Source organism: Anas platyrhynchos, chromosome 1, assembly GCF_047663525.1.
Source record: "Anas platyrhynchos isolate ZD024472 breed Pekin duck chromosome 1, IASCAAS_PekinDuck_T2T, whole genome shotgun sequence".
NCBI lineage: Eukaryota > Metazoa > Chordata > Aves > Anseriformes > Anatidae > Anas > Anas platyrhynchos.
The window spans coordinates 30185654-30211162 of record NC_092587.1 but is presented as its reverse complement, the minus strand read 5'-3'; the positions used below and the strand labels follow the sequence as shown (position 1 = coordinate 30211162).

Below are 25509 nucleotides of genomic sequence, written 5' to 3'. Positions count from 1 at the left end.
CACCTTCAAGAAGAGCCTGGATTTATTTTCCCTGTATCTTCATACTAAGAATGCTGCTATTTACTTAACTTTCTCACGTCCTCAGGATCCACACTGCAGTCCCTGCAGCCAAAAATACCCTCAACTATCACATTCCCAGCCAGTTCTTCCTTGTATTTGATTAGCAGTTGAAGCAGAGTGCCTCCTATGAACAGTACCTGTGTGAAAAAAATCCTCCTCAAAGCATTTCATGAATATCTCCATTGCATAGATTATGAGTAGTTGAAAAAGATAATTTTTTATTTTAACCAGAAATTGAATGGTTAAAGCTTGACAAAGTTTACAACTTGGATAAAGCAATAAACAACCCCAAAGTACACTGTGCCTGTGGCACTGACATCAACAGCATAGATATACGCAATTTGTCAGCATTTAGCAGTAATTTACAACTCCAGTTATAATCTGAGAACATTTCCTGTCAGAGAGGTATTTACATGGAGAATACTAAAATCTATTTTTGTAATGGACTGACCATCATTACCTCATTAGAAGCTACTGACAGTACAAGTCATATCCCACAAGTTGTTCTTTTTTAATATCATGACACATGGTCTCAAAAAAGGCACAGTTTTGCAGTCAATCATTTAAAGCAGCTAATAATCATTTTATTAATGACTGTCATAATTATCATTAGATGGTCCTCCAGAATTTAAAGTCATGGTGACGTCCACCTAATGATGGTTTTAAAAGTGTTCACAGATATTCCAGTTTGTTTCAGGTGATCTACTGTTTAGCTGGTTAACTAGCACAAAAGAAATAACATGAAATTCAAGGCTTCTGCTCTTCATGTAACACGAATACGCACCACTGTTGACTTTTTTCTTACCAGTCTTCAGTGAATTCATGTATGAGACTTAACTCACTGGAAGTTCTGCAGGAAAGCAGTGCAGTGAAATACAGATCTCTGGCAGTCTTTCAATTCTTATGTCTATTTTTAATTATTTCCCAACTAGAGCGCAGTGGGAAACACAGGACATAAATATATTTGGATATATTTAGCCAGGAGATTTACAACTGTTAGGAAACTCCAAATAGTACAGAATGTGACAGTGTTCCTCAGCAACACAGGCTACTATGGGCACTTCTGATTTGCATTCAGCTCTTTACAAAAGCTTGTTACAGCTGAATTCAGAGTTCTTATATCACTACATTTAAAGATCTTTTAGATTTTCTGTATTTAGACCATCAAAAACACTTGAGGGTGAAGACCATCTTTTCCTCTTTGGATGCTGTGGCATACAATTTGTGTGAAAAGGAGTTTCTCAAATGTTTTATGTGTACTAATTTCTGTTTAAGGATAAATCAGAAAATCAAGAAATGTACAACTCAAGTCAAGCTCTGAAAATTAGGGGCTCTTTCTAGCCTTGTTCTTGTACCTTAACATCACATCTGTAAAGTAGGGCTTGTAACATTCACTGCCTCATTAAAATTTGTGAGAATACATTTATACATATGCAATGGTTAGATATTGGAAAGACAAGTAGCAGACATGAAGTCTGTGAGGAATTCCCCTGCTCAATGCAAAGTTTGATTGGCATATAACACCTGAAGTATTAAGCTAATCATCAAACAATAAGAGAAATTATTTGAATACTGTATGTACTTACGTACTGAATAACACAGTGTTCTCAGAAAATACAGCAGCGATCAAGCATTAAATTTATTCCCTTCTATAGAAATATGGAAGATAGGGGTTTCTATGTTGTCTATCAATATATGTCATGTGGTGCCCATTATGATTATCCAAATAAGCATAAGGTTGATGCTAGTTCATTTAACCATTTTATTGCCAAACCCTAACATTCTTAATCTCTAGAGACTTTGCATTTGTGTGTATGTGCACAGTGGAATAAAATTTAGGCATTTGAATGTAAGTAAATATATACAGATGGGAAGTTAATTTATGTTTCTTGCCTTGAGATTATTCTTGTCATTAGCAGAATCCTGGCCAAATGTGGCATAGTCTTCAAATAACAATATTCACAGCCTGATGAGTTTCTGCCTCTAGTAATGTTTATGTTTTATTTGAGTTTTATTTTTAATGTTATCTGCTATGGATCTTTCACTCACACTTAGTTCAGTTACTATTGCTGTAGCAAAGATTTTCATAGGGTATTTCCATCTCACTAGATTGAAAAAATATCAGATTGTGTGTAATGAGATATTACTCATTGTAACACCTTTTGGAGATGTTCTTTGTGGTCAAAATATATGGTCAATTCTTACACAGGAGTAGCCATTTTCACATAGCACAGGAGGGTTTTTCAGTAAAGTATTCATTGATGCTGACAGGACACAAAAACCTGAGTTTACTTGCAGTTATTTGAAAATGTCTTCAATAGATGAGTGAAATTAAATCAATGGAACTTGTGAGAAAAATCTTAAATAATTTTCTTCAGACAGGATCTTCTGTGAAGCTATTTTATTTGCAATTGCAATGGCAGGCATCCTGTCAATCAGGAGCACGTTTTAGTAATCAAATCATAACCTTTTATTCCCTATTACCTGATGCCTGATCACCTCCCCTGTTTCCTCATTGGCTGAGTACTACAGGTTCAAAAGCTACTCGATGCTCCTCTATACCAGATATGTAAATATTTTTTTTCAATCTTTTAGTTTCTCCTTTCTTATGTTTTGAGAACTTGTGATCTTTGTTTTACTGTTCTCACACTGCTCATCCTGTTTTTTTCAAGCTTCTACCTTATTTTGGAACAGTGAGGCCTTCTGCTGTCCACTTATCTACTTAGCATTTCTCCTTATTATGACTACACAACTACCTTTGAATACAGAAAATTAGTTCTCTACTCCAAAAACACAACTTAGCTTCTCACTATATGGAACTTAAGATCTGTAGCAAAGGGGTCAAATGCTTCTGTGGTTATTTTTCACCCTGAACAGATATATATATCTTTTCACATTCATGCTTCTCAAGAAAATAGATTTTTCTGGTTTTCTGACATTGTGTCTGCCAATATTTCAGGTGTTACTTTGCTTCTGTCATTGCACCATCAATGCATTCATTTACCCACCTGTGTGTTGATGCATGGGTGCTATTTACTGGTGACCTTGAAAATGTAGAGTACTATTATATTTTCTTTTTCAAGTATTTCAGGTGTACCATTTGCAGTGAACTAAATCGATCCCATCTGTCCAAACCTACTGCAATTACAACCTGTATTTCCTATCATTTGTTTGTGGAGATAAAAGCTTAATTATACCTATGTCTCTCAGTTGCACATTTGTCCTGTGTCTGCTTCTGTTTATTTCTAAGATATTCAAGGTACCACTCATGGTCTCCCAGAGACAAAATAAAGTGTATGCTGCCCAAGACAGTCACTTCAGCCAGATATTAAAATTATTTTTGCTTGAAATCTCTCCAATGGAAAGATATGTCACAGCAACTCATTACTGAAGTAGTTCTTGTAGCATTAATCTGTTTAATTTGGCTTCTGCTTGTCCCTAGCTACAAACAGAATATGATTCAGGAAGGGTCCTGTGTTATTCCTCTCAGACATGCATTTTGATATCATTTGTCACTGCTGAAGGGGAATGAGAAACTCTTACTGACCTCCTTGGGAGTATTTTCGATTTCTGGACAAAACACATGCATTTGGGGAAGTTTGAGCTCTGTGTCTGGAGAGAGGATATGCTGGGGGCAAAGCACATCTACAAAACAAAATGAGAACTATAGTCCTTTGATAGAAATGTGGTTGCCTGAAGCAGACAGTGTGAACTGGAATATGTAAATTTGTAAGTCAGAAAAAATGTCAAGCTATATAAAAGCACATTTTCCCGTCAATGGTCTTAGCTTGTTACCAAAGTGAAAAGGCAATACATGACTTTTGACTTCTTATTATGATATGCCTAAATGTAAATGAATGTTTTTTTTATAGGAAAAGTGCTAGCCTTTTACAGAGAACTGAATTTGTTATGAATAAAATGACCCCTGAGACTTGAGTGTTGTATGCATTAGCATAGACACATGCTGCTGCTGCCAGCAAGAGGAAGAGATCCTTTCTTAAGTTTTATTGTTAGCTGATTTTCTTCTTTGTTGCTCTTTTACAGACTAATACTAGAACTTTTTATTTATTTTTTATTTATTCCACTGCATTTTACATGGCAAAAGCTTTTAGGCACTTTCAGTTTATAAAGCTTCTGTACATAAAATTTGCTTCATGGAGTATTTTATAGAGGGGAATATTCCTTCTGCATTGCAAGTCTCATCTGAACACTCACTAACTGTCTGCAACAAGAAGTAGTTCTGTATGAAAGATGAAACAATTTTACATTTTTTACTGCCAGAATATATGGAAGAAAGCCTAACATTAAACACTAATTTTTCTTTCGAAAGCTAAGTCTGCAGACTCATTTTGACTGTATTTCAGGTGAACTTCTTGATATATTTTGCTGGACTTGACTAATGATAGCCACGCTGATTTCCCAAGTCACCCAAACCTGTCATATCCCAGTGCAATGGTTTATTTAAAAAATGTCTTCTCTTTCTCAGTGTAGGAATACTGGAACTGTGGAAAAACATATATCACAATAACTTCAGTAAATTGATACATTTTGCTTTCATATGCAAACTTGTCATTCTTATAACCCTAACTTGTTTTATTGTGAGTCTGAAATTTCCTGTAGATTCCCTTCATTCTTTGGCAGCTGCTGCTGAGATTCTTTGTAAATATTAATGATTGCTTCTCATAGAGACTTTTAAATCTGCATCACTCCATAGATGTATGGCAGCGAGTTAATTTATTATTACTTTTTTTTTTTTTTTTTTTTTTTTTTTCCATCAGAGAAGAAAAGGCTTGTTTCAGGTCTGCTTGCTGATTTTTGTTTGTATTCTGGAGCTGTCTTCATGCTATTAAGTGAGACTTTCTTGCAGAAGAAGTTGAAAAGCAATTGTGTCTCTGCTAATCTTATTCTGCTTTGAAGAATATGGTCAACATCATGGTGCTCTCATACAGGGCCTTAGGTGCCTTGGTATCTCAGCCTTACTAATACAGTCTTTCTTCCAAACTGCCATGACATTATTTCTCCAGACTCCCTATGGGTGTATTTTCTCCTTTTATTTTTCTTGTGCCTTTTGTCTCATAGCCTTGTACCTGCAAACCTCAATGTTTTTATGCTGGGTTTGCATGGGAGGTGATAATCACCAGTGTGAGAATTTCACATTTTTCCCCTCTTTTCCTCACCTTTTTTTTTTCTGGTTTTAGCTTATAGCAGAGGAAAAGAAAACACAATGTATGGCAAAGTAGATTTCAGTCGTTTAAATACAGGATAAATATTAACCTATAATACTTGTGTACAGGAGCTTAACAACTAATGGATATGCACCACTTACACTTAACTAGCATATTCCAATCAGTACTGACAGTATTGTAGACTGGAAGTAACAGTGACTTTGAGGAAATCACAATGGAATGTATTGAGGGGAAAAGCATGATGAAAATGATGATTATCATCATCTTCAGTGTTGACAGCAGCTGCACTGGTGAGAGCATCCAGAGGAGGACTCTGTGAATGCTCTTCCTTGCTGGCTATGGGGACAGCTTGCCTCTCTCTCCCTCTCCCACTCCTTCTCCTCTTTCTCCCTCTCTTCCTTTCTCTTCCCTTGTCCATTCTTTCCAGCCATGAAAACCCCTTGATAAATCCTTGTGCATGTGGAAGTGTCTTGACATCACTTGCGCAACACTGCCATTCAACAGTAAGGTGCTCCTTAAATGTGGATCTTCACAGTCTTAGCCCAATGCAATGGGCTTTACAACTGAAAGGACATGACTTTGGAAACAACTGAAGGAGAAATATTACATACATGTATTTCTTCCTAAATCCAGCCTTTTTTTTTTTTTTTTTTTTTACTGAGAGATACCAGAGAGAATGGGTAAATAGTGTGTTGTAATTTAACCTGCTGGCAGCTAAACACTACACAGCTGCTCGCAGTTCACACCCTCCACATGATGTGACATGGCTGTATGGCTGTCAAGCTTCACCTATACCCATTGTGGCAGCTTTTGGCCCCAGGAACAGCTCCTGGAAAGTATTGCCCAACTAATCCAAGACTTTCTCAGAGAGAGCATAAACATGCCTGATCTATTTCGGTGATCTTAAGTCACTGCTGAAAGTGATTCAAACTAAGTGTGCATGCGTCAGCAAGTGTGCTCTGACGTGGATCCACACTCTATCCCAGTGCCCTGCTGTAGGAGCTGCAACCTGTAGTCCAGAGACAGAACTGATTATCTGGGACATTGACTTCTTAGGCAGCTGACATTTAATCAAAAGAGCTCCTGGGATCCCTCCCATAAACTTACAAGTTGGGGCAGTTTCTATGTATGAGAAATTTGATCTACCATAGTGTAGTATAAAGATCACTAATACCAGGCAGGGCTTTTACACAGTGCTGAAAGACTAACTGATTTAGGGATCGATCTGGAAAATCCAAGCATTGATCCAGCAACTCTTTCCAGTGTGCTAATAAAAGTAAGCTAGATACAAAGTGAAATGTGATATATGTGAAATGCTGCAACTCCTAGGAACATTTTTCCCTTTCTTCCAAAACTTGTTTACTTTTCCCAGCAATAAAGCCAATGCTCTTGGAAACACTATGTTTAAATAGTACTTTCTTTTCATTATTATTATTATTATTATTATTATTATTATTATTATTATTATTATTATTATTATTTATTTTTTATTTTTTTTTAAAAAAAAGATTGGTCCCTTTGGAGGACTTATTTTTGGAAAATAGTGGGATTTACATGGAGGTTATGTGCTTAGCTCCTTGACCAAGGCAGTTCTGGACATTTGTACAGGGCTGAACCTCAGTCACAGGCAACAAGAGAATATTTAGACTAAGAAGACTGCAATCAGCAAGGGGAACTTTTCAAATACGGGTAGAGGGGCATATTCCTCTTTCACATGCTTAAGGCTTTGACATGTAAACCACAATTTGTCCATCTAGAAGTAAGAAGATACTGAACCATATTCCTGATAGTGTCTATTCCAGTCAGTGGACACATCCAGAAGGCAGTTCATCTCATCTTTAAGTAGGTGTCTTTGAGGTGCTATGCAAAACCTGATTTGGAAGTTGCTGTTATTCTAAAGTGATTATAATGTGAACCGGGGATGACTAGTTCAGACTTTTACGTCTAAAAATAGTTAAGATGAATCCCACTGACAGTACTTTTTTTTTTTACTTTTTTTTTTCTTTTTCTTTTTTTTTTTTTTTTTTTTTTTTTTCCCACATATCTATTTATTTTTTTCATACAAACTTCCCTTCTATTGCACCTGGAGTTGGTCTTTGAACCTACTTCTGAGTAGATATCACAAGGTATGCTGGCATTGACCATGATCTGTGGAAAACACCAATCAATGAAAATTAAAGGGTAATGAGAGGTTGGTCCTCAGAGATTTGCATCTCCCATTGTCTTCAGGTAAATGATTGCTGTAGTGCTCTGCACAGGTATGTGATTTTTAGGAGCATAGACACCAGTGAGCCAGGCCACCATTAACATATATATTCAAAAGGAAAAGCAACTTTTATTACTATTATTATTATTATTTACACCAAGTATTCCTGATGTCCAAGCTCTGAGGCATTTCAATTTTATCTCCCCAAACCCAGAAGTGGAAAAGTTAATATTAGGATTTTAGGTCCCCAAATATTAGGTGGTTTAGCCAAGACTTTTGCTCTGGGCTATCACTAACTTACAATCCCACAAGCCTTTGGTAAGTGCTTTCTACTGCATTCCAAGTCCCTGAATACCTCTCATCATAACCTAATTTCTGTAAAACGAAGAAATATTGAGGGAATTAAAGAATTATTATTTTAGCAAATTCATGTGGTAATGGTAGCTGTTTAATAGATTGTTGCTTTATTTACAGCTCTGACAATCGCGGTGTATTACCACTGATTGCCATGTTCTTCTAAAATTTCTTATGTTGTTATGACAACTCAGATAGGGAATTACATTAGGAAGAAATTTACTTATTCAAAAGAAAAAAGGTTTTCATCACAATGAGTACAACGGACTAATAAAAATATTTAGACATCAAAGTTGCTGTGAGTGTGCCTTGGTGGACATACAGTGCTGCTCAGCATCTGAAGAATCTCTCTCATATGTATGATATTCTTCTCATTGGAGAGAATTTCAGTTGCTACCAGCAACTCTTTTTGCAGCAATACTTTGCCATGTCATATCATCTGGGTAATGAATGCATCATAAAATTGGAAGCATTGACTTTGCTGCTCAATATTACAGTTTTGATTTGTTTCAAGGAACATGCTTACAATCAATAAACCATGAAAGCAGTTGAATGAGACACATTAAACATTCCTGTTATAAATAAAGCAATATCTTTCTGTGACAACAGCAACATCAACAGGTCATGGGACAAAAAAATTCCTGAGTATTTTGAACGCATGTGAAGATGGCATCCTGCTGCCTCCACTCTGGTCAATGCAATCCACCAAGTGAGCTGGCAAACATGTTTCTAAGAAAACTGAAGTACACTGTCTGACTGAGGGCATGGCAGCCAAAGAACATGTGTTCTTCTTCAGCCCTGTTCCTAATTTAGTGTTGGACTATCACTGCAGGACTAAAGGAAAGAAACTGCAGTCACTTGGTTTAGCCAGACCTAATCACGGTTAAATGAGACCTCACATGTGACGTTGCCCTCTTTGTTGGCAAATGTACAGCTAAAGGCTGCAACTGGTATCTGGTATCTTCAACCCAAGTAACAGGAGGAATTCTACTGTAAACTTATATTTTAGAGTTACTGAAGTTGTTATTACTGAATTAATTACTCTATCAGTTGTCCTGGAAGGGGATTTTGACATGAGCACTTTGTAGAATACACAGAAAAACACAGACACATTTCTTTCCAGTGCTCTTGTTTTTGACACCTCTGGTGATCACTATTTTGCAGGAGGGTACTGTTTTTGTAGGGAAATACAGGCAGATTTCTAGTCAAATAGCTATATGAAGGGCAATTATTTAACAAGCAAGAGATGCTTTACTTAGGGATCATAGTGCTTTCTGCCTGGGAAGCATAGCTGTGGGGGAGTGTGAGCATTGAGAAGCTGATGAGATCTGTGCTATGCTGAGAGTGAAAAGGTCAGTGCCTCGAGTTTTTTATATCTTGTTCCTGGGAAGAGCTGTCTTTTCTCAACAGAAACCCCAATTAATCCTGAACCGTTTCTGTCATAGATTCCATACAGCCACTTATGAAAGGAAAAAAAATAAAAATAAAAAAAAATAAAAAGCTAGAGTAAGTCACTTCAAAGGATTGGTCATTTCTCCAAATCCTCCGAAACACTTTTGTGGCAATTTTGTTTGCCCTCTCTCAGGTTTTCTACTACTGTGCAAACTGTCTCTTTATTTCTTTACTTTCCAGGGTAGGACAAATACTCTGCCAAGAGCTGGCTCGTGCCATTCTCTTGTTAGTTATTATTATTTTTCTTATTATTATTTTAACTTTGATATTAGTTTTTATTTATTTATTTTTGTGTGTGTGTGTTCTGAGGCTGTGATTGTTATTCTCATTTTGAAAATGTCATACCATTTCATTGTGACATTTTCAAAATACAGATTATTGTTTACTTCAGAGCAATAATTTTATTTAACACTGACCTAATTTTGGAGGCCTGTCTGATCGGAGCATGTGAGCTATCTGTATCTGTCATGGAAATAAATTTTCATTGGCCAGACCTGAAAGCAGGACAAGGGCTTACAGGTTTCTTCAAGTTGGTAGGTTGACAGAGAGAAATCCTTCTGGTGGCCTGATGGAAAAGCAGGAGAATCCATGCCCACAATCACCCTTAAGATAATAATTTATAAGGAACCAGGCTTCATTGATACCATCACTAATGTATTTTTGGCTTTATTTTCTGGTCTTTTCTGGTTCAACAGCTAGCCCAAAATAACCATTATTTACTCAAAATACTTTATTCAGAATGACAGTATTAGAAATGTTTTACCAGCCTCCATACCTGGGTTTTGTGCAGGTATCCTGTTGAAGCAGGCCTTTGTGATGCTCCTCATCTTTGCTGAAGGAAAAAAAAACGTTTTTTTTACTCACACAGGACTGTAGGAATGCATTCGCTATCTACTTCCATCAGCAGAGACTTGGCCCTCCAGCCCATAATAGCCAAGGCCTTGACTCTGTAGGGAATTAAGTGTATTCTCACTTGTACTCAGGGAGACGTGTGGAGCAATCTGACAAGTGGGTACATAAGGCTGCACATGGCTTTCCAGTACAACCTCTGTGCTGACCTCCTTCAACAGTCCCTCAAACTTACACTGGATTTCTTCTCTGGTGTTTCTTTCCCTCAGGAATAAAAGAAACCAGATACAGAATTCTAAATACATGTAAGTACAATAAATACAATAAAGTTTCCCCTTTTAAAATGTTTTAGAAATTTTCATCTCAGCCTGGAAGAGGAGCAGCAGCAGACTTCATTCTTTTTATTGGAAATAACTCTCTCTGTAGTCAGAAAAAGGCCTGGTACCTAATTTTGCTGGTTTTGGCTATGTTTTTTCAATCTGTCTTGTTAGGCAGCACCCATGAACTGCATTTCATAAAAGCAGCAATTGATTTAAAATTCAGTGAGGGAGATTTAGGTTAGATATTTGGGAAATACCTTCTACTGGGGATATTTAGGCACTGGATTAGGTTGCCTAGGGAGGTCAAAGAATCTCCATCAGTAGAAACTTTCAAAGTCTTGTTTGGCAAATGTCTGCCAGGGGTTATTTAGTTGATCCTGCCTTATATAGACCAATAAGTAAGATGACCTTTAAAGTCCTCTCCAGCTTTGTTTTCTATGATTGCTAAGAAAGGAACGGAATATGTGGAATAAGAGCACTCATGCCCCATCCTAGGTTCTGTAATAATAGGGCCCTGTAACAGGGATTAAAATACTCATCTTCCTGAAGCCCCAAGGTGCTCTGCAATAATCATGTGTACTTTAAAATACAGAGGAAGTATCATTATTAGATACAAAAGTTAAATTTATTTTAGATGTATAAAAGGACACATTGTTAGTAGCCTAGCAACAGGCTCGTCATCCAATATTGTAGTGCATTTAGAGGCGCACAGATGTGCTTGAATGAACACTTTAAAGATAGAAAAAGTAAAAATAAGCTGGATGCTCTCTTGCTTACTCATCACCATCAACAGCATCAACTGCAAAAAGTTTCTGTAGGGTGTGTTCTTTTCTTCATGTCAGCCAGAGAGCCTTGCTGATTTCCAACAGTGCACTCAGATGGGGCAGGATAATGTCATTAATGAAGATAATGTGAAGCAAAAAAAGAGCTCTGGTAAATGAGATTCTGCAGCTAAAGCCCACAAGGATTCATTTAGCTCCTTAATTGAGAAGCCTGTTTTTCCCACCTGGTCAGCACAAAGCAAATATTTTTTTTTTTTTGTATTTCTGAAATTCTGATTGTTGATGTTAAAAAAAAGGCGGGGAGGAAGGAAAAAAAAAAAAGAAGGGAAAGGAGGGAGGGAGGGAGGGAGGGAGGAAAGAAGGAAGGAAGGAAGGAAGGAAGGAAGGAAGGAAGGAAGGAAGGAAGAGAAAGAAAGAAAGAAAGAAAGAAAGAAAGAAAGAAAGAAAGAAAGAAAGAAAGAAAGAAAGAAAGAAAGAAAGAAAGAAAGAAAGAAAGAAAGAAAGAAAGAAAGAAAAAGAAAAGACCCTGACACAGATTCTAGGCATGAATAAACCATTAATAAACCATTTTGTTAATAAAATATGACATACAGTAGAGTTCAGATTGTCTTCAGATAGCTGTGTCCAGTGTGCAATAAATAAGAGCAGGAATAAGGATAAGCTTGTTTTGCTGTAGAGGACTATGGCAATGGCTCTGAACAAAGCTATATAGCAGGTGTATAATTTTTATACCATCCTTCAAAGAAAATAAAACATATCTTGGAGAAGTTAATAAGTTAAGGGTGAATGCAGGGAAAGAAAGTAGTCTTATGAGTTTGGTGGACATCTGAAGGATTTTGAAAGGTTTTGTCTAGAGGAGGTGGATCAAGAAATAAATAGCTACTTCCCTCTTTGCCTTTCATTCTAACATGCAGTTAAGGAAAATAAACGAACATTTTTGAGATATTTGTGATAAGTGCAAGATAACCTCTCCTGAGATGGAGAAAGCTAAAATGCAGGCAAGCATCAGATTAATGACAAACCTTTCTAGCCAGAGAAAGGAGGAGATACAGACACTGAGCAGAAGGTATAATATTCCTCCCTTCTGTGACTGTGCAGTGTATGTCCATCCATATTCAACACATGGCCTACTGCATTTACAAAGCAGGCTTCAAGAAGAATTTCAGGAGGCAGGACTGGTAGGGAGCCATTGCATTGTACTTCAAAGGGCGTTGCATTGTTAAGCACTGAGGATAACACTGCTACAGGTTTAACACACATCTCATTTTCCAATGTATCAATACATTGCTTGACTACAACATTAGCTGGAAGCCTCCTTAGCAACAATTTATTGTATAATGGCAGCTAGTGATCCCAAGCTGGCAAAACTCTCCAAACAGCATTAGTTTTGAAAGTGCACTGAAATTAGTGCCAGAACCGTTTTAATTCAGGGCAGAATTAATCAATTATGTGTTTAGCTCCCTCTTGCTAAATGAACTGGGATAACAGAAACTGATCTTAAAAAGCCAGAATGAGGTGGTTTAAAGGAACATAAAAAAACAGAAATTTGTCCTTCAATTATTATAACACCTGACTAATACTCACAGTGAAAGGCTAGTTACTGTGAGAATCTTTTGCTGTTTCAGTAAAAGTGGTTTTAGGAAGAAATTGCTGACTGTCCATTTGTGTGGGGTCAGTGAAGTTGCTTTTATTTTATTTTATTTTATTTTATTTTATTTTATTTTATTTTATTTTATTTTATTTTATTTTATTTTATTTTATTTTATTTTATTTTATTTTATTTTATTTTATTTTATTTTATTATCTTTTTGAGGTGGGGTTAAATATACTGCTTTAGGAGTAAGTATATAGTCCAAGTGATATATAAAACAATACAGTCAAGGATCTATGTCCTTCAGAGTAGTTAAAGACATACAAGAAAAAAACTGCTTACATGAATACAAGTAAAGTATACCACGGCTTGGTTTTATTTTCAACTACTTTTCTACTATACAGCTTCTGCTATATATACATGTAAATGACATACCAGAAAATCTGTCTGACAACAATAAAACTATATTATACTCCACATTCAGTCTGGGTCAGGGTTATTTATAGGAAATTGTTCATGGGTCCAACAGGAAAATGCAAGAGAGACCGACAACTCTGGCAAGCCTTGGAGATCAGACATTGGTCTTCGTTTGTCTTTTTGCACAAACCCACGGAGCAGAGGGAGATCAGTAGTTAGGCAGCTGCAGGCAGCACAGATTTTCCAGTGATGCACTTCAGCTTTATAATGCATGTGCTAGTGGAAACAAGGAAATAAACTGACACAGTGTAATATTTAACTCCTGAGCCATTTCAGATTTTATTTCTGAGGTATATCTTCCCTCCATTACATAGACTAAAAAATCATCTCAGCCCCTGCCATATAGTTCACTACAAGAAAAATCCTACTTGTCATCACAAGCACAATCTTTTATTAGTTTATAGCTTTGTTTACAACAAATCTAACCTCTATATATCTTCTTTGCTTTGGAATCCCATGTACAATCCTTCCAAAAATATTGAGTCCATCTTGAAAAGATATAGTGGTGTCATTAGATGATATTTTTACAAGACAGATGGCATACAAGGTGGTAAGCTAGTGATTTCCACTGGGATGATCTGGTTAGATACATTATGGACCTGCAGACTGCTCTTGTAGCTAATGCGTATGTTCAGCTGTGCTCTTCAGAAGACATGTTTTCTTGTGTTTCAGAAGATGGTGATATCTGTACTCACCACCCTGCTGGTGAGTATGAGCATGCCTCTGATCACTATCTGATTGTCGAAAAATATGAGGAGAGGTGAGTTTGGACTTGGGAACAAGCTCAAGCCAGCTCTAGAAATGCAGTGGAGATCCTGCCCTGTGATGAAGTGCACACTAGGAGCAATAATTCACTTGAATTAATCTGTTTCTCTTGTAGCTCAGGATGGATAAAAAGATGTGACTTCATTCACAGGTACCAAAGGAGTTGAACCGCACAATATATATCATTTTGTTTTCACATTTGTTTCAACTCTGTAAACTTTGGTGCCATTCTGACAACAACTGTCTCATAGTACGGTCTTTTAGTATCCATTAGATGGCAAATGCTCTTATCTAAAAAGGCTTTTGTCATCTAGACCAGATGGTATAATTCATTTCTGTAATGAATGCTTTTTAATGTGGACATTATAAAATAAAGACATGACAAATATACAGAAGGATGGCTGGAAGAAGTCATATATAACTAAATGGTTCCAGGAAGATCAGATATGTCATTACTGTACTTTATGTCAGCAGAAATTACTGCAATTTCATTGTCTTTTGTGTGTGTGTGTGTGTGTGTGTGTGTGGCTTTACACATGCACAGGATTTAGTGAGCTGAATATACTAAAAATAATCACTTATATTAACAAGTGAAATTAGGAGGTACAAGCAAGATCTGCTGAGGGAGCTTGTGGACTTTACCATAAGTTAGGTGGCTGGGAGATGCATGGACCCTAGAGCAGATTCTTCTGTCTGATGAAATGAAAAATGGATAAAACTTAATCGGCTTCTCAGGCATTTTGCTGTCCTTTTTTTTTTTTTTTTGTATGTGTCTTGAAGCCTTCTTTAAAAGTCTTCAGTATACTATAAAGCTTCACTTCTACAGAGGCTTTTACTTTTTCCAGCCTTCCACGATGAGAATTATCTTGTTTTTATTCCTGTTATGTCATATCTGACACTCCTTATCCCATGTTCAGTGATTGCAAAGAGCCAAATGTCCGACAGAAGTATACCTCATTCAATGTTCTTTACTCACCTGAGTACCTTCAACAAGAGTCTTAAAATTGCAGTTGCCCATTGATTCCATACTTAGTCTCTTTTCCGTATTTTTTGTAGATGCCATTTCTCCATTTAATTGTTATTGGCATAGACAAGACAACTGATTTACTGGGATGTCTTCCGAGTGAGACCAATTTTGTTTAGGGAAAATGAACTTTACATAGCTGCTGCTTAATCATCAGAAATAATACTGTTTAACAATCATTCATTTATTCCAGGCCAAGTTGTTAGCTTGGGAAATTTTAATTATTTCAAGAGAATGCAGTCAAGAGCAGTTTTATTAAATTTCGTTTCATGTTTGTTCAGATGTTTAAGAATTTCTTCTGTTGGTTGGACAGAACATTTAATTGGGCAGACAGAGCACCTGAAAGGGCCTCAATTTACTGAAACACTCCATCTACAAATGCACAAAAGCCCCTCTCTAAGCAATAGCTTCAGTAGTTCCTTCCTGCCTACACTTCAGTTTCTGTTTAGCCCCCATTCAAAGCCATAGTAAAAAAGGCTGATAACACAAACAGAAGATCAGGAAGATCAGGACTACCCATTCTAGAGGCATTTTTCCTATCAACCTTAAAGAGAAAGATGTTTTAGGGATCTTGGGAAAGTCTTGTTAAAAACATAAATGAAAAGACTTGCTCAAAGGATGCAATGAAGCCTCCTGAAGCTTCCTCACTTTCTTCTTTCACTTCTTCCTCACATCCTAACCACTGACACCTTTAAGCCCAGGTTTGCTTTGGTTGTACATCTGCTTGCACACACCGTAACCATGGCTCAAAGGCATGATAAGACTGAAAATCTTCCTAGATTTTCTTCGTGTCTTCGTATCCAAACATCAGATTTGATGTTTCCTTCTAACCCACAGTGGATGCCTGACAAGGGTGCTAGGTGTACTCAGGACTTGCAACTGACTACAAAAAAACATAGAGCAGTGTACTGTTGAAGAAGGCTCCTTTAGTTTCCTTTTGTGACTGGTTTACTTCACTCTTTGTCACAAACATAAAGCTCCTGGTTAAACATGACAAGATCGCAGGTCATTCTAAAGTAATTAAGCATGATATTAAGCCACAACATTGACGTACAAATATATATTGGGGTCTGGGATTTGTTTGGCTTTTTTTTTTTTTTTTTTTTTAATCATCCCTTTACTGAAACTATTAGAACTAGAAACTTATCAGAGGCTCTCATGCAATGACTTAAATACAGAAGCCTGGTCTTTAATATGTTATTTATTGTTAGACTTTCAAGAAAATTGCAGTGACTAAAAATATTTCTGTTGTAGAGGTGCTTATGTGAGTGTACGCTGAAATCAGGGAAAAAAAAAAGAAGAATGCCAAAGGGAGTTTAGAACGTCCCTCTTGATGCAGTGCAGAGTGGAGGGTGAAAACCCTGAAATGTGATTTTTAAGTTCAAACACCCTAACCTTCCTCCTCTGCTTCCTCACCTCCTACTCAAATCCTGCCATTTTAAATTTGTTTCAAAAGCAACTTATATGCTCCTTGGAAGTACACTCACACATTTAGTGATACAACATTACTAGCAAAAATGTTTTTTGGTGGCAAGTGAAATGAACAGCCCTGAGTATTCCCTGGCAAGCTGTTTGAAGCCTGGAGCTCACACGTATAATTATCCTCGTTTTGTTTTCCTGCCTTGGCTATTGAAATAAAGATAAAAGTGTCTTTTTGTCTCCCAAAGAAAAATTGAGGGGGAAAATGGCATTCATATAAGTCACATCTCTTATTTTTTTTGAAGAGGCTTAAGGGAAGGGATTTTTGAAAGAAGCTTAATAACTGCCACAGAAGCCCTACAGACACACTGCTAAATAAGAAGGGCAAACTAATGATATCAACAGGGACAATCTATTTCAAAGGAAGAAAACACAGCTGATAAATATGTATCTAAGCAGAGTGGAAAGAATTGAAACAGTGGAATGTGACAGAAGGAAATGTTTTTCTTACAAAGCACAATAGATCTTATTTAGTTAAATAACTAGTGTAGCTTATTTAACTAAGCAATTATTTTTACTTTCTCTCTCTTGTTTGGCAAAACTAGATCTCAGGGCAGATATCCAAGTGGGGGGGCTTAACTTTCATGGCAAGCAGGAACAGCTGGTAAGCTAATCAACTGAGTCAATGTTTCTAGTAAAGATGTTCCTCTACATATGCATTAGCTATCTATAAATATTTATTACAGGCATCCAAGTTTCACTAGCTGGGACAAGTAGGAAGTGAAAATTAGTAGTAATATTTCTGGTCTATCATTTCTATTTGGAAAAATATCTAAAGTAGCTTTTCCATGTGCTGTTTCCTATGTGTGGAAAGGGATTTCTGTCCAATTAAAACCATTGGAAAAAAATCAGAAGTAGGATTTTGCTTTTGCTCTTGGTAATTTCAGAAAACATGACATTGTTGTGTCACCTGTTAAGAAGATGAATAAGATGAATTATACACTTTTTTTTTTTTTTTTTTTTTTTTTTTTAATATATAAATCTAGGTCTCTCTGCTGGCTTGTAATGATATTCCCACCTTTTAGAATATATTTTCCCATTGATCAATGGCTAGATGAAATTCTTTACATATTATCCATCAGTGGTAACAAGAAAGGAGACAGGTGAATTGGTTCTTTTATGCATGTGTTCATTGGGTCAGAGCAGAAGTGTGAAGAGACCATTTATATGGAAATCTTATTTCTTGATCCAAATTCTGCCAAAAGCAATGAAAATTAATGGAGGACTTATATGCAAACATCTGTCGCATAACTGAGAATATTGGCCTAGAAGAGAATGCAGAAATCAACTCGCATTCAGAAACAAGTTCTGAGGTATAGTGAAAAATGCCATTATAAAAAATATTTATTTTTTTTTCTGTTATACTCTTGTACAAAACTAGGAAGATATGTCAAAGTAATGTGTAACACCCAAAGGACTGAGGGAGAATAAAGCTTTTAAAAATCAGATTGCTTTAATACAACCCTAAAAGGCCTTAATTGTAATGAGAGTTTCTGTGGGACAATAGCATGTGTGTACGCGTGTTTGTGAATGAACACTTTTACAGTATTCGAACAGTTTACTATAAACTTTTTAGTTCCTGTGTTACATCTATTATCAGGGGTTCCAGGCCTTGATTATATCTAAATGAATAATACCTGAATAATTGCAATGGATGAATGTTTGCAAATAGAAAGAGTATGCACAGTTAGATTGCATTGTGAATATTAATGCATATTAACTCAAGGGGCAAGCAAAGAGATAAATTCCCGGTGCTTTAAAGACATTTATTCTTGCCACCCTTTATGATAGTATTTTAATATGAATTGAAGTGGATTTGTTGTCAAGGAAGTTTTTATCAAAAGTTCCTGCAAAATTATATTTTTCAATATAAAAAACATTTCCTGGGGAGCTTATAGTTCAAAGTACCTAAGCACAAGAGATAAAAAGGGCTGAAAACATGTGGAAGCACTATGTGGCTCCTCCTTGGTTATTTGAAAATTCTAATTATGTCAAACGCACATTCACTAGCTCCAGAGAGAAGGATCCTGATTTCAAGCTGTTGTCTGCCTGCTATGTGGTCCCTGGCACCTTCCTTTAAAGAAGTCTTATCACAACGGGTCTTTGAGGAGGGCTGTGGGTCTGAGCGGGCTGGTCTGCTCTCCACAAATAAGTCAGTGATTGCATCTCAAACTCAGTCCCTGGTCTGAGCATCCTCACCCTTGCTTTCCCTAGGCAGGAGGTGTGAGGGATCCACCACACGTCACTGTTGGGGCTGTTCACAGCCCCCCACAGCAGCACTGCATGGCATGACGTGGAGCAGACTCCTCTCTGCCTTCCTTTCCAGACCCACACCTCTAGGAAATGTCTCCTCCTCCACTGGTCTCTGAAAGCTGTTCTCCAGCAGCATTAAACTGAGGATCTGCCTTTCATGAGGAATTTGTCTGAGGCTGAAGGCATTATAGGCTTTGTACGCATTAGTACATTCACAGGCTAAGCTCTGGTATGTGCTTGCCGTCTGCTAAAATGTTTGCACAGAGATTTTGGCCCAGTTCTGGCTTCAGTAATCTAGGGCTTCCCCAGCAGCATCTGGGTTTGCGGCAGCTGGCACAAGCTGGATACCATTCCCAAACAGCCATGTATTAATATTGTTAATATGTATATCATATTGTACACATTAATATAACAAACAACATATTAATATTAATAGTTATATGACTATAATATTAACATCATCTACCAATATTAGTGTATGTGATGCTAATAGAACTGCTGTGTTTGGGAGGATCCTGGGCTGTGCCATATTGCTTGTTTCAGGACCAGGCAGTGCCTCCTTCTCCATTTCATTTACCCATGAGGATATGACCACAAAGTCCAGCAGCCAGTCTAAAGGCAGAGCAGTGACTTCTGAGCTGCTGAGGGTTACGTTAACTTCTGAAAGCATCTACCACAAAACAGATGCTGAAGCTAGAGGTACCTGTGGTCACTTTATGACAAAAACATGAACCCTGCTGCTATCTGCCTGTTGCCAGCAGCATGGCTGGGAGTCACCAGGCCCCAAGGGCTGATGCTTTTTCATCTGGCTTTTGTTTTTTTTCATATATTATCATTAAAATTCTTAGGAGCACAAATAAGCAAATAACAGGCATCATTTCCAACTAGAGAAAAGAAACATGTAGCCTCATCAGTAAGTCTTCCGTGGTCAGCGTTTGCGTATGTGTGCAACACTGCTAGGGATCACACCAGGGTCTGACTCAGATCTGTAAACCACAGAAAAAGCAGAGGCAGGAGACTGGTGAAACAATACTTGTTCTGTCAGCTGTCCAAAAACATGCTTAATCAATTCCCTTTATCAGGACCATGCAGACCTCATTTGCCAAGAGAAATTAGCTGCAACTAATTTACAAGCAATGAGTAATAAGCAATTTATCTAGAAGCTTACAACTGTTGCCTGGATACAAATCTGTTCAAATGTGTTTATATATAAAATGCTTTCAGGGTATTTGCAGCAATTTGGATTGATGACAAATTGTCGTACAGAAAGCCAAGGCCCACAGCACAGTGCCTTTAGCCTCCTGTATGACTCAAAGTGCTGTCCTTATGCCACCACTGAATAGGCACAAAGAGGAGCTGCCGGCTGTCGGGCACTGTCTGATGACAGCCCTTGCAGCCTATGTGGTGCTTGATTTGCCTCCGGAGGCTAAGGGAGGCGAAAGCACAAAGAGCAGAGTTTCATTTAATCAGCTCACTACATTTATTAGCTGCTGTTATATGGCACACTAAAGTGCTGGAGAAAACTATTTATAAAAAAATGAAATACACTGGGTTAATAAAGAGTACTCTTAGGGGCTGAACTGTCAGAACTGATTGCAAGGATGTTAAAAATTTATGAGTAGGAAAAAAAATCACATGTAAATGTGAAATGTATAAGTGTACAGTCTGGAGAGGTGTTTTCAACCAGCTTTTCATTCTAGTGTCTGTCTGCATTGCCAAAGTCAGCCTCTGTACAGATAAGTGCAAATAAAATACTGGAATTCCCAAAGTGAATGCCGAGCTGCATCCACATGTCCAGCAGCTGAACTGAGTCCCAGAAACACAAGGCTGTGGTGGGAAACAAGGAAGCCTCCTTTGCAGAGATTTGCTGTTCACTCAGATTAGACCCACACCCTGATTTTGTTAGAAAGCGTGGTTTGATATAACTGTGACACCTGGTTATGAGCTAGAAGATCTATTCTATTTGGCAGGAAAAGAAAGCAAAGTGGGAAACAAGAAAGAAGAAAGTGGCACAAACAACAGTGACAGAAAACACTGGGGACAGCAGTGAAGCTGCTGCTGCATTTTCCCTTCTGAATTCATTCCCTTTATTTTTGAACTTCATTAAAGAGAGAACACCAGCATGTCCTTTAGGAGCTTGGGCCAACAGGAGAGGAACTTACTTCTGGCAGTCTGTGATATTCCTCAGGTTCCCTTTCCCTGGCACCTTCCCATGCAGTGTGGGCAGGCTGGGTAGAACAAGCGTGTCCCCATGCCTGGAATCTTCTGCACATTACTTTATGTGAAGATACTGTATGACAGAAACAATAGAGTTTATAAGATTTGTTGTTTGTTTTAGAAGTTTCTAATAATCAAGATTTTCCCTCTTAAAATTCTACTTAACATTTTCCCAAACTTTAAACAAACAAGCAAATTAATGCATAGAATAAAATATTTTTTATCCACTGTATTACACTGCCTCCCTCTGTCACCTTCAGCCTTTGTCTCCTTAGCATACATTTCCTAGGTTTAAAAAATCCAGATGGTCAGTTTTAAGAGATCACTACCAAACAACTTTGGCCATAGCTGCATGAAAGTAGGACTAACTAAAATGTAGGATGTGAATATTTTGTGCTCCCGATCCTTTGCATTCTCAACTGAGTTTTGATATCTCATTTTCCTGTTGTTATTTGTGGATATATGTATAACACCATCGGCGGCATTTCAAGTTAATATGTCATTCTTTGAAATACACTCTTATTCCACTAGGCTGTTCTGATAAGGAAAAAGACTGTGCCCTAAAAATCAATACAGCCCTATAAAAATGGCCTCTTCGCTTTCTCTTGAAGAAAAATGTTTTTTTTTTGGGGGGGTGTGGGGTGGGGTAGTGATGTTTAGAAACATGGGCCCAGCGGGTCTCCCTTCTGGTAAAACAGTCAGCTCTGCATGACTGATGAAAGTACTGCCACTTGGCTCAAATACTTAGCCACTAGTCAGGGCCTTGCTAGCAAGGTTTTCCTTGGAAGATAAATTCTTGAAAGATTCAAATATTTGGCACAGCTCTCTTTATCTACAGAAATGCAGTCAGCAGTGCATTTCCCGCAACACAGACAGGCTGAGCAGCAGGAGGTAGACTTCTCTTTTGGAAGCCCAGGACTCATCCGTGCCAAGCCCATAAAAGATCTCTGTTGCCTTTCTCATGGTGGAACCACGCATCTACCACTGGCTCTCTTCTTGACATCTTCTGTGCCAGAATGAATGCAGTAAAAGGTCCCACAACTTTTTTTTTTTTTTTTTTTTTTTTTTTTAAATCCTATAGAAACATCTTTATCTGCTTGACTCACCTTCTATTTTGCCAAATAAAGCTACTTTGCCAATCAGTTGGGTGCTAGTTGCTCCTGCTTAACTGCTGACAAAAGAGAAGCTTTCTTCTTTTAGCTTGAATAAGAAATGGCTGCTGTGCCAAAGCTTGATGGCAGATCAAAGGCATCACCTTCTTAGCATCTATCATCACTTCAGAGCATCAGATAATTGTTCATAGAAACCTTTGGCCACATCTCTTTAAGGTACAGTATCATTTCCACAAATTGAAATGAAGCTGCTCATTTCAAAACTGAAGAACACTCATCCAGGCTTCTAAATGTGAGAACACAGGACATTTTATTAAAAGATTGCATTTTATGGCTAGATTAAATCCTTTGGAAAATTTCTCCAGGATAGTTTGCTGTTGTAAAGCCAATAGCTAAAAATTATAAGTTAACACATTAAGATGCAAAAGAGAAACCCATCCTTTGCCTGTAAATGGTAGGAAGTGCTAGTGAGTTATCAGGCAGGAAGAAATGAAGACAGTAAAAGAGAATAAAAGTTACTTTTTTTTTTTTTTTCTTTCTGTCAAATTCTTTAAGACCCTTGAAAAAGCTGTATTTAAAATAAAGAATGAAGAAAAGAAGCTTAACCAAGTATGCAAGAGAGACAGCTGCAGCTGAGAATCCATTCAAGTTTAAGTTCAGGTGGCACAGAAGGGCTGCTGCCTTTGCCCAATATCACCTGGAGCTCCACTGCATCACTGTACCATGTCCTGGAGCTGACACGTGCATGAAGGGACCCACAGGCATGAGGGAGCAGGGTGATTTGCTGCTGAAAGTTGGTGAAGAATGCATGTAGGTGATGAAGCCATTCAGGAACAGAGAAAGGTTGGGGGAAATCTAGCACACTGCCGCTTGATTTCATGCCCACTGCAGCTGGCTACGGTGCGAGGTGGATGTTCAAGCTGTGCTCAGTGATGACGCTGTAGACCTGTCTGATTGTTTGCTGGGGGGCTTGGGTTGCAAGTTAGAAGAAGGAGACTCTACCATTCCTATGAGAATTCTTAGCACATCTTGTGATGTGCTAAGTGACCCTGCTTGGCAGAGGGATGGACTGGTGATCTCCAGAAGTCCTTTCCAACCTCGTCCATTCTGTGATTCTGTGAATTCACTTTCAGTATATCTGTACTGATAGCTTCAATGATATTGTCAGTATAAGATGAAAATTAGGAAGAGGAATCAGCTAAAGCAGATTTTAGGGGCTGCCTTCTTCACTGAGAATTACTAATTCATGGAGTGTATTAGTGCTGTTGCAGGTTTTGGAAGAAAGGGTAAGCTTTTGTTCTAGGTAACTTGAATTTTATAATAGAAATAGTTTTGATTATCTAATAGTCTTTAATATCTTCCAATCTCATGATAGAAGGTACCAGTGAAGTGAAGTAAAAATATAACTTGGAATTTAGGAATGACTTTAGGAAACTTCAAGTTACTCTTTAGGTCACTAAGTTTGTCCCTGGTAAGCAAAATATAAATGACAAATTGACAAGTGTGCCTCATGGCAGAGAGAAAATCTTAATCCAAGTGGATGTGCATTGGTTAAAATTACACGGGAAGTGCTGAAGCAGACTACACAGATATGAGCTTATTGATGTTCTATTTCATGGCATCATTCTTTTTCTCTGCCTCTAGTCTGACTCAAGTTTCCAGAGATACTTATTTTGACAGTTTGAAGAGACTTCAAGACAATGCAAGAGTTTCAGTTCTGTGCATACCAGCATATTTTTCCATATTCTAAATCATATTAGATGAAGACTGAATTTTGATTTCTGTAGAAAATAAAAGTATATTTTAAAGTTCCTTAACAAAACAGCTCTGGAATTGTTGCTATTATATGACACCTATAAAATGAATTTGTTTGCTTGTTTATTTTTATTAAAAAGTGTGGAAGATACAACAAATGCTTAAAGTAGGGGTCTTATCTGCAAATATTCCTTCAATAGTTGTATGTATTGTCACTAATGATCCCACTGAACGTCCTTAAATGTCATTAATGAAATATTGTGTTTTCAATGTATACAAAGTCCTTTCAAATGCATTACATTTGAATAGTAATTAACGTTTACCATAATAATTATCATAAATTAATGTCAGAGCATTGGAATATTTGTAGCAGCTAAGGTCAAAGGCCCACTTAATCTGACATTCTGTGTCGAGGAATGGCCATAAGTGCAAGAACAGGGTAAATGTGTATGACGCTTCCTTCCTATTCTCCTGGATGTAATTTGCTTACTTAGAGGATCTAAATAGTAGCAAGATGCCCAGTAGGTGTCTTTCCAATTCATTGTCAGTCTCCTCTTGAGCCTGAGTAGACTATTTGCATCCCATGTCCCCTGGCCAAATTCCATTAAAGTATCTGTTCTAAAAAGGTTCCACCCATTGCACAAAGCACTGCCTGCTGCTCAACATTTCAGACATTTGGAAGAGATGGGAAAGAATGTCTGTTCTAATGAAAATTTAATCAAAAAATATGGGTACTCTTCTATGTTCCTTAGTATATATACATGTAGTATGTGCATTTTGCTGTAATCTTGATGGCATGAGACCCGTAAGACTGAAACTTGAAACTACAGACTTGACAAACAATCCAATATGCATCTCCACGGACAACATAACATCTGAGTAGTTCCTGCATTTTAGAAGGAGAAACAATTGGATAGGTTAAACTCAAGAGCAAGGCTTGACACACCTGGAAATAACCCATATGGCTTGCTGCACCACCTCCACAGCAGGTCTACACTGGTGGTCTTCTCCTTTCCTAGTGCAGGTGACAAGGGCTGGACCCCTCTCTGTCTTCTGCTTTGCAGGTGTCGTGGCCAATAGCTGTTGTGGCTCTTCATGGCTGAAGAAAACTTGGGTGCTGGAATTAAAAGAAAAACAAAGTCTTTCCAGGCAGATAGTACTGTAGATTACAAACTCTCATTTTAGAGAGTATAGAAACAGTTGTTCTTCATTGGCCATGAAATTCAGATGCAAGAGGAAAAACTTGGTAGCCTGTGGAGCTGTACTGGGAAGTTACAGAGAGCACAGCAGTTGTCCTGGCATACATACGCATGTTCTTCTGAAGATGGCAGCTGTTCTGGGCTGATTAGCAGCTGTGAAACTGCTTGGGTGCAGGCCAGACTGATAAATAAAGTAACTCTTTCAATACCAATTCTGCTCTTAGATGTTAGAATGGAAATGTATCAAATTAACTGTTCCACTTTATTTTCTAGCCCTACTGCAAGAGTGTCACCTAAAACAAGAGTAAGGCTCTATAATGCTGAAATGTACTATCTAAATTTAATGGACTTTTTCAAGGAACTCTGAGATAAATAAGTCAATTACTTCAGACTGTAGAATGAGATCAGAATGACCTCAGTCCAGTTGG

The 25509-nt window shown here is 37.6% G+C and overlaps 1 long non-coding RNA gene across 2 annotated transcripts; it reads right to left on the bottom strand.

Annotated features, from left to right (window-relative positions):
* On the bottom strand, window positions 1-25199 carry LOC140001620 (uncharacterized). 2 transcript variants are annotated; one of them, XR_011807045.1, is made up of 4 exons: window positions 24829-25199; window positions 20961-21088; window positions 10034-10090; window positions 1-4562 (listed from the first exon to the last, which is right to left on the bottom strand). It is a non-coding gene; the product is annotated as an uncharacterized lncRNA (long non-coding RNA). The 2 variants fall into 2 exon arrangements; XR_011807046.1 differs by lacking the exons at window positions 1-4562; window positions 10034-10090 and adding an exon at window positions 13171-13493.
* Between the last annotated feature and the right edge of the window lie 310 nt (window positions 25200-25509).